This window comes from Alosa sapidissima, chromosome 17 (genome assembly GCF_018492685.1).
Source record: "Alosa sapidissima isolate fAloSap1 chromosome 17, fAloSap1.pri, whole genome shotgun sequence".
Taxonomy (NCBI): Eukaryota; Metazoa; Chordata; class Actinopteri; order Clupeiformes; family Clupeidae; genus Alosa; species Alosa sapidissima.
The window spans coordinates 25,619,871-25,629,243 of NC_055973.1; the positions used below are offsets into that span (position 1 = coordinate 25,619,871).

A 9,373-nucleotide genomic window follows, 5' to 3' on the forward strand; every position below is an offset into this window, starting at 1 on the left:
TGGTCATGCTGGAGGTCAGCCTGCCAAGCTTGACATTGTTGGTGTATGATGGTCATGCTGGAGGCCAGCCTGCCAAGCTTGACATTGTTGGTGTATGACCATGCTGGTTTGCTAGAATACCAACATAAGCTGGCATGGCCAGCTAAACCAGCAGTGTAGATCAGCATCACCAGCTAAATTACCAACCAAATTACCAACTTGGTATACCAAATTACCAACTTGAGGTGGTATGAGAAGCAAAACCAGATGGTAATTCAGCTGAAGGTATGGTTTTCAAGTTTTGCTGGTCTAGCTGGTCAACTATCATAGGGTGGTCAAACAAGCTGGTCAACCAGCAAACTACCTTAAGCTGGTCAGGCTGTTTTTTTCAGCAGGGAATGAATTATGTCTCAGAGATCAAAGTGTTCAATTCACCCTAGTATAGCCTACCACTTTCACCAACCTTCTTTCATTCTTTGGTAACAATATAAATTATAGCCTGCAAATTAGAGGAAAAGTAGCTGCTATGGTTTCTTTATTTCTGTCTTTCTTTCTTTCTTTTTTTATTCTTTCTTTCTTTCTTTCATTTATTCATTCTTTCTTTCTTTCCTTCTTTCATTCTTTCTTTATTACTGCGCTGACACATGTGCACACGTGATATAATGAAATAAAAATGCTCCTGCTTCTTCACCAGCAGAGGGGTCCCACACACTAGTGAAAAAGAGCCCAGGCACAACCTGGCACCTCATGATATGTGACATTGTGCTCACTAAACACACACACACACACTTTGCGTGTACACATCACACACACACACACACATACACACATAGAGAAAGACACACATACAACACCATGGTGATAATTACTCAAATATTACCCTTAAGCTGGGTTTACCAAACAAGAGGAAGGAAATATCCCAACACCCCAGGCAACACCACAACCACCACCACAACCACCGCACCACCACCCCATCACCACCCTACCAGCACCACCACCACCACCCCATCACCACTCCAGCACCACCCCACTAGCACCACCACCACAGCACCACCACCACAGCACCACCTCCACAGCACCACCCCAGCACCACCACCACCTCCCTCTCGCCCTGTCTTCAGCCGGTATCCCTCACCTCTCTCTCTCTCTCTCTCTCTGGTAGCAGGGGTATTTGATGAGGATAGCTGCGGTAATTAGGCCACACTCCTTTCATGTGTACCCGTGCCGACGTCACCGTGCAGTGGCAGAGGAAGGCCCTCCTGGGCACCAGATTTGAGTCATTAAGAAAATCAGGTCAGCCGTGCCAAGCCCAGGGAGCCCTGCATCCACAGCACCTCCACAGTCCTCTCCCTTCATTTATCAGGACGCAAATAGACCAGGCACCTGTGGATTCCCCACGATGCTGCAGGTCTCTCACATTGTTTCTGCAATACTCATACTGATACACCCAGGACATCAGACATGTCTGGCACTTCAGGAATGCACCTCTCTTCAGGATTCCACAATGAGCCTTTTCACATGCATGAAATAAAAAAATAAATTACAGCAGGGCTGTGACTCAATAAGAACACATGGAATGTAGCACTTGAGACTGAAAATATTAAGTGTTTGTGAGATAAGCTGCGCAGGGGCTAGGATCAGAGGAGCTCATTATCATACCTGTCAACATTTAGCTTTTTAGGGAGATTGTTGTTCGGCCGGGGGGGGAGGGGGGACAGTGTTTATACCGGATCTGTGTTTGCATATTTAATACGTTTCATACACGTGTGTCAACACTGCATTTCGGTCATTGCTTTTACCTTACCATTACCTTACGCATGCCATTTGTATCCTGCAGCCTACTTTCAAAACTCCAAAGCTGCTTGCTGTCAGATTTGGTTCCGAGGGAACAAGTTCAGTGTATCAACAACACTCAATAACAGTTTATGTGATGTGTTAATCAATTAAATTCCCAACAATTTCACAACAGCTAGTTCTGGAGTAGGCCATTCAACTAGCCCGCTTGCTTACGACGAGACTCAGGCTGCACAGTTGGCACCCGCTTCCTTATTTGGCTTTTGGGTTGCCAGGTTTTAGCCTATAACAAAACGGTTGAAATTGAAACTAAGTGATTGTGTATGTGTAGGGTGTATTTCATACACAATCTGGCAACCTGAATGGATCAATGATTTTAAAATGAAGTTTGATGGCCATGCAAATTTCCGGGAGAAATAACAAAATGGGAGGGTGCTGGGAGATGACCTTGAAATACGGGAGAAACCCGTGAAAAACGGGAGTGGTATGCTCATTATGGTGAGTGCACATCTGACTCAATGTTTACGTAGGGCTCTGGGGTTTTTGTCTGTGAGTGGTGGTATGGGCTTTAGATTACAGTATGAGCTTCACTCAAAGACCTCTCTGACCAGCTGCCCAAACAAAGTTAGGAACGTACAATTAAAGTTCCCCAGTGAAATACTGTTTTTTGCAACACATAAAATATGTATATATGTATGTATCTAAAAGCAAACTAAAGCAGTACAGTGAAATCACTGTTTTTGGTTGCATGCTGTTTTGATTTGAATATGAAAAGTCAAAGCAGTCACTCCAAAAATATCTCTATGTCTGATCAAGTCCATTAATTAAACAATGGCAATGGCCAATCTTTTCATCATAGTGTAACTATATTTTGCTTGCTGTTCCACTGAACGTCACCATGGAAAAGTAATTAAACTCTCAAGCTCTGACAGGCAAGGTAATTTCAAAATGAATAGCAATTAAGTTAATTAAAAAAACACGATTCTTCTAATGTTCACTGCCTCTAATCATTCATCACGCTATGATTTAAGATGAGTAGTAATAAAAGGGCCTCAATCAAATGAAGCCATGCAACATGAAACATACACTGTGTTCAAGTTTTTAACACAAACACTGCAATCAAATGAAGCCATGCAACATGAAACATACACTGTGTTGAAGTTTTAAACACGAACACTGCAATCAAATGAAGCCATACAACATGAAACATAGACTGTGTTGAAGTTTTAAACACGAACACTGCAATCAAATGAAGCCATACAACATGAAACATAGACTGTGTTGAAGTTTTAAACACGAACACTGCAATCAAATGAAGCCATACAACATGAAACATAGACTGTGTTGAAGTTGTTAACATGAACACTGCAATCAAATGAAGCCATGCAACATGTGTATACCCTGTAACCATTTATGTAATGCCACATTCCCACAGGAGACAGGAGCATGGCATTGTTGATAAATGATTGATGGATTGATGGGCATGTGTTGACAGAATGCCTGGAACAACAGCAGTACAGATAAATCCATCCGAGAGCAGTATGTCATTCAATACATGCAGGGCTTCTGTTTAAATTTCCTCCCATACATGGTGCCTATTATAGCCTATACTATACCCTCAGTCTTACATAAACAACGTGTGGCAGCACCTGACCAGGAGTGAACAAAAGACTGTTTTTAAAAAAAAACAACTTCAAAAGATACAGTAATGTCACCTAGATGTATTACATATGGAATCATGTTAGGATATGGCATGAAGAAATTATGGTTCAGCTGTAGCCAGACCGCTGATGTGGAGGTCAGTGTGAATCTGAACTATTAGTCTTTGTGTGTGTAGATATCAGAGAGAGGTCCTCTGATAAGATGCTATTTGGCTCCTCGGCCAGACGCTTGAGTGAATCTTGTGGATTTAAGTATTTCCTGCCTCACACAGCCTGCTCTACTTAATCAGATCTCACCGCAATCAGCATGCGTGCGTCGTCATCCTGCTTACCCTGGGTGCTTTCCGAGACACTTTCGGAGATAATGGCATCAGACAGAGATGACACCCCATGGATACGTCACTCCGTGTTGCTCCCCCCCCTGATGGGGAAACAAGGTTATCTTGGCGCCGGGGAGACATCCAACACCGTCTCAGCCATCATCTAAACCGGCAATCAACAGTAGGTTTGAGTCCATTATCATCCTGTCTGAGGAACTTTATGGGAAACGGATGTATAGCTTTGAATTGCGATAAAGCCTTGGACTATAAAGACAAAGCACACATAGACTAAATAACATTTAACAGAATAATAACAATAACCATGAACATAAACAACCCACAATTAAGTTAAGGTAAACAAATTAGTTTTTAGACACTTTTTGAAGATCCCAAAACTATCCCTAGAACGCAAAGCAGTAGGTACATCATTGCACTGATGAGGGATCACAGAGGATGAGAGTCTCGACGGGGACCCTCTGGTAACACTTTATAATAATTACACACAATTCATCATTTATTAAGACTTTGTTACTTATTAGTTAATGGTTTGTTCATCATTAGTAATTTCTTGTTCATACAAAATTGATAATCGGTAAAGCATTTGTTCACACAGTTATAAATGGTTTGTTCATAGTAAATAAGCCTATCCAAAAATATATTTGTAAGTATATGATTTATACTTAATAAATAATGAAACAAGCACTTATGAATGAAAATATTTTCCCATTATACACCACTTGCAAACTATTACAAAATGCTTTGTTCATCATTTGTAAAGCAATGCTCCTATGTTAAATCTCATAAATAAAGTATTTGTACACACAGTTATAACTAGGTTGTTCATAGTAAATAAGCCTATATCTAGAATATGTTTATAAATTATTGTTAATACTTTATGATGCAATAATACTTTGTTGATGAAGTAATATTTCCATTATTTAACAGTTGTTACATACACATGCACTAATGATTAGTTAGGGTGAGGATACATATTTTATAAACCACTTCCTAATACTATAATTCATGATTAACTCAGGAGTTACAAGTGGTTAGTTAATGATATTTTGTGAGCTTATCTGAAGTGAGGACTTTCTATGCCTTCCAACACATTTTCAAATGAGTTGTAAAGATTATATTCACATTCATTAATTTAGCAGACAAGCGACGTACACATGTCAATTAAATCGAAGGCCATTGACACAACAGTGAAAGCCGGGAATCGAACCCCTATCTTGACAGGCTACTGCATGCTAGTCCAGCTCCTTATTCACTAGAATACCTTGGCCCAGATAGAAAGACCTACAACAACCATGGAAGAGTTTCTGTTTTCTTCTATTACACACTGTTAAGCATCTATTTGTAAACTATAATTAAATGCTGTATTCTTCATTTGTAAAGCATTATTCCTACATTAATTCTCATATGTAAATCATGTTTACACGCAGTTAAAAATGGTTTGTTCATAGTAAAGTAGTAGTAAAGTAAACACGCATATCTATATCATATTTTTGAATTGACTGTTGTGATACCACTGGGCAGAAGTAGTGTAGTGAATAAGTAGCCGGGTTAGCATGCATTTACCCATAATGTGGCGTCCACCAATGTGGCCTTGCCCTTTAACTTCATTGACATGTGTAAGTCGCTTTGGGTGAAAGTGTCATCTAAATGAATAAATGCTAATGTAAACTTTATAACTCATTTGTAAATGTGTTGCAAGGCATAAAACGTCCTCACTTTACATGAGCTCACAAAATATCATTGTTATGTATTGGGGTAGTTCTCATGTGCGGGCCACCGTAGTTAATTAAGAATTGCAGTATTCTAAGTTGTTGATGTTTACTGGCCACCGTAGTTAGGAAGAGTTCTGTTGTATGCTCGCGCTTGGATAACTCAGCGAGTGTGTTATGCTTGACTGTAACGATGCAGTTTTCTCCAGTAAAAGTTCCTGAACATTAAGCCTGGTGTCACCTCTTCACTCTACTAAAACAGACATAACACTGGCGACGAAGCGGATTGCTAAATCAACTAACTATGCCGAACCGAAGGTGCAGTACGCTCTACTACTGAATAGACTTTCTGCTTGAAGTTATCACTGTTAACACTGCAGTCAAGGCTGATGTCTACCCCCTGCCAACTGTTAATGAGATTTTTGCGAAGCTTGCCGGTGGGACTGTTTTTTCAAAGCTAGATTTAAAGCAGGTGTATCAACAACTTCTGCTGGATGAGAGAGCTGCTGAGTTGCTCACCATCAACACACACCGTGGATTGTTCTGTGCCCTGAGATTACAGTTTGGCGTATCAACTGCAGTGTACAATTTCCAACGCTTCATGGACAATCCCGGGGGTTCAGCCATATCTCGACAATATTTTAATAACGGGACACACTCAAAGCCAACATGACCAGCATCTGGATGAGGTGCTCCAGCGGTTTGCTGAGGCGGGCCTGCGGCTGCAAAAAGAAAAGTGCTCTTTTGGAGCTAAAGAAGTGGAGTTTTTGGGATTCCGGGTAGATAAAGATGGAATCAGACCAACAAATGAGAAGGTGGCTGCCATACAAGGTGCACCCATTCCACGCAACAAGACCGAACTCCAAGCCTTTTTGGGCCTACTGAATTTTTACAACTGTTTCCTGCGCGACAAAGCTACTGTGCTAGAGCCCCTGCATCGCCTATTGGATCAATCAGCATCGTGGAGGTGGACCAGAGAACATGAAACGGCCTACATAAAAGCAAAGCAGTTGCTTCAGACTGACGATGTTCTGGTACATTACGATGAAGACAAGCCGCTAGTTTTGGTGTGTGACGCCTCACCTTATGGGCTTGGAGCCCTACTCAGCCATGTCCAGCCGGATGGCCGTGAGGCACCGGTGTGTTTTGCTTCAAGGACCATGACCTCTACGGAGAGGAACTACGCACAGATTGATAAGGAAGCACTTGCTATTGTTTTTGCTGTGCAGAAATTCCACCAGAATCTATTCGGCAGGCCATTTGTGGTCTACACAGACCATAAGCCTCTGTTGGGCTTACTACATCATACAAAACCTATGCCTCAAGTCTTGTCTCCTCGGATGTTACGGTGGAGTCTGATCCTTTCTGCATACCAGTATGAGCTCTGCTATCGGCCAGGGAAGCAATTGGCCAATGCTGACGCTCTCAGCCGTTTACCTCTCCCAGCAACTTTTACTGACACTCCGCCACCACTTGAAGTGTTGCTGTTGGAGGCGGTTCCAGACGCGCCTCTTCATGCTGACCAGATTGGGGCGCTGACAGCAGGAGATCCAGTTTTGTCGCGAGTTTTGCGGTGGATTTTGCACGGGTGGCCAATTTGTGTCAGTGACGAGCGTTTCAGTCCATTCTTTATGCGGCGTCACGAAATGTCTGTCCATAAAAACTGTGTATGTGGGGAAATCGGGTGGTGATCCCCGAACAGGTGCGTAAAGACGTTCTTGCTCTGCTACATGATGCCCACCCTGGAATTGTCCGCATGAAGGGCATTGCCCGCAGCTATGTCTGGTGGCCAGGGTTAGATGGCCAAGTGGAGGAGATGGTAAGGGGCTGCTCAACGTGTCAGCAATCACGGCATGCCCTGCCCAAAGCCCCTGTGCATCCCTGGGAGTGCACCTTAAGAAGATGGTCCCGTCTCCACATAGATTTTGCAGGCCCCTTTCATGGGAAGGTTTTCCTCATTGTGGTGGATTCATATTCAAAGTGGTTAGAGGTGGAGCTGGTGAGCTCTATGTCTTCCTCAGCTGTAATTACCACATTGCGTAAGCTCATGGTGACCCATGGCCTTCCAGATGTAATCGTCTCAGACAATGGCACGGCATTCACCTCAGCAGAGTTCAAAAGGTTTGTACAGCGTAACGGCATCAGGCATACCACTACTGCCCCAGACCATCCGTCTTCTAATGGGCAAGCTGAGCGTATGGTGCAGACGACAAAGGAGGCTTTGGGAAGAATGGGTTAAGGGGATTGGCCGACACGTCTTGCCAGATTTCTGCTGGCACAACACACCACACCTCATTCGGTGACGCAGAAGAGTCCAGCTGAAATGTTGATGGGTCATCGCCTAACTACTAGCTTTGGACCGTCTGCATCCGGACTTTGCATCAGACATGCAACAAAAGAGACAGGAAGCTGCGGCCCTAGGTCAAAGGCCAGTGAGGCATTTTCAGGTGAACGAGCCTGTGTTTTTGAGGCACTTGAGGAGAAGGGCCTAAGTGGGTGTCAGGAGAGGTTGTTGGAATCACTGGCCCCCTGTCTTACAAAGTGCGAACTGGTCAAGAGCATCGCTGTCATGTGGACCAACTCAGGAGACGACGCCCCTCAGCCGCCGTGCACCTGCCTTTAGCTATAAGTGAAGATTTCAATGACAGCCTAAGCAGCCCTCCCTGCAACGAAGCTGACAACGAGCTGTCGGACAACAGCCAACCTGATGTCCCACCTATTGCCCCATCCTCCACAAGTTCAGAAACTGCCGCCCCAGCTCTGACTCCTCAAGAGACATTCCAACGACCAGTACGCCTTTAGGGTTCCCCCAAGGCGCTACCAGGATTCTGAATAGTGGGGGGAAGGGGTGTTATGTATTGGGGTAGTTCTCATGTGCGGGCCACCGTAGTTAATTCAGAATTGCAGTACATCAAGTAAGTTGTTGATGTTTACTGGCCACCGTAGTTAGGAAGAGTTCTGTTGTATGCTCGCGCTTGGAGAACTCAGCGAGTGTGTTATGCTTGACTGTAACGATGCAGTTTTCTCCAGTAAAAGTTCCTGAACATTAAGCCTGGTGTCACCTCTTCACTCTACTAAAACAGACATAACAATCATTAACTAACCACTTGTAACTCCTGAGTTAATCATGAATTATAGTATTAGGAAGTGGTTTATAAAATATGTATCCTCACCCTAACTAATCATTAATGCATGTGTATGTAACAACTGTTAAATAATGGAAATATTACTTCATAAAAAAACATATTATTGTATCATTGATTAAGTATTAACAATAATAGGCTTATTTACTATGAACAAACCATTTATAACTGTGTGAACAAATGCTTTACTGATGATGGGCGAGAGGGGCCACAGAGCTGGGTCACGGAATTAAGATAGCAATGTGCCACAGTGAGAGATTTGAATTGAATTCTGGTTGCTACTGTATAGGAAGCCAATGAAGAGTAACTGTTACATGTGTCCTTTTTAGCTGATTAAGAATGTAACATGAAATATTCAGTGATTTTTGGAGATGTATCATTGTACATATACAATCTGAATATCTTTTATAAAGACAGATTAGTGTGTTTTGTATTCATCTATATTACCCAGAAGTCATGGTTTCATGGTTTCATTTAATTTAATCTCTGTAAAATCATGGTTTCACTCCATCAATATTTCATTTCATGTGTGTCCATTTACGGTTGTGTAGTCATAGCAACATGTCATGGTATGGGAGCCACTTGTTCGTTTATTAAACTGATGTTAGACATGTTGAGCTCAGCTCGAGTGTAAAACATCCTGATGTGATGTCTGGGACTCGATCCTCTGGAAATGTATTGGAAAACAACATGTACTGTAATGAGATCAGCCATTTTGTTTAGTTAACCCATGTGCGTTTTAATATAAA

At 42.6% G+C, this 9,373-nt stretch overlaps 1 pseudogene; it reads left to right on the top strand.

The window, feature by feature from the left end:
* The first annotated feature begins 1,190 nt into the window (after positions 1–1,190).
* Positions 1,191–8,104, top strand: LOC121688964 (annotated as a pseudogene).
* Positions 8,105–9,373: the final 1,269 nt, after the last annotated feature.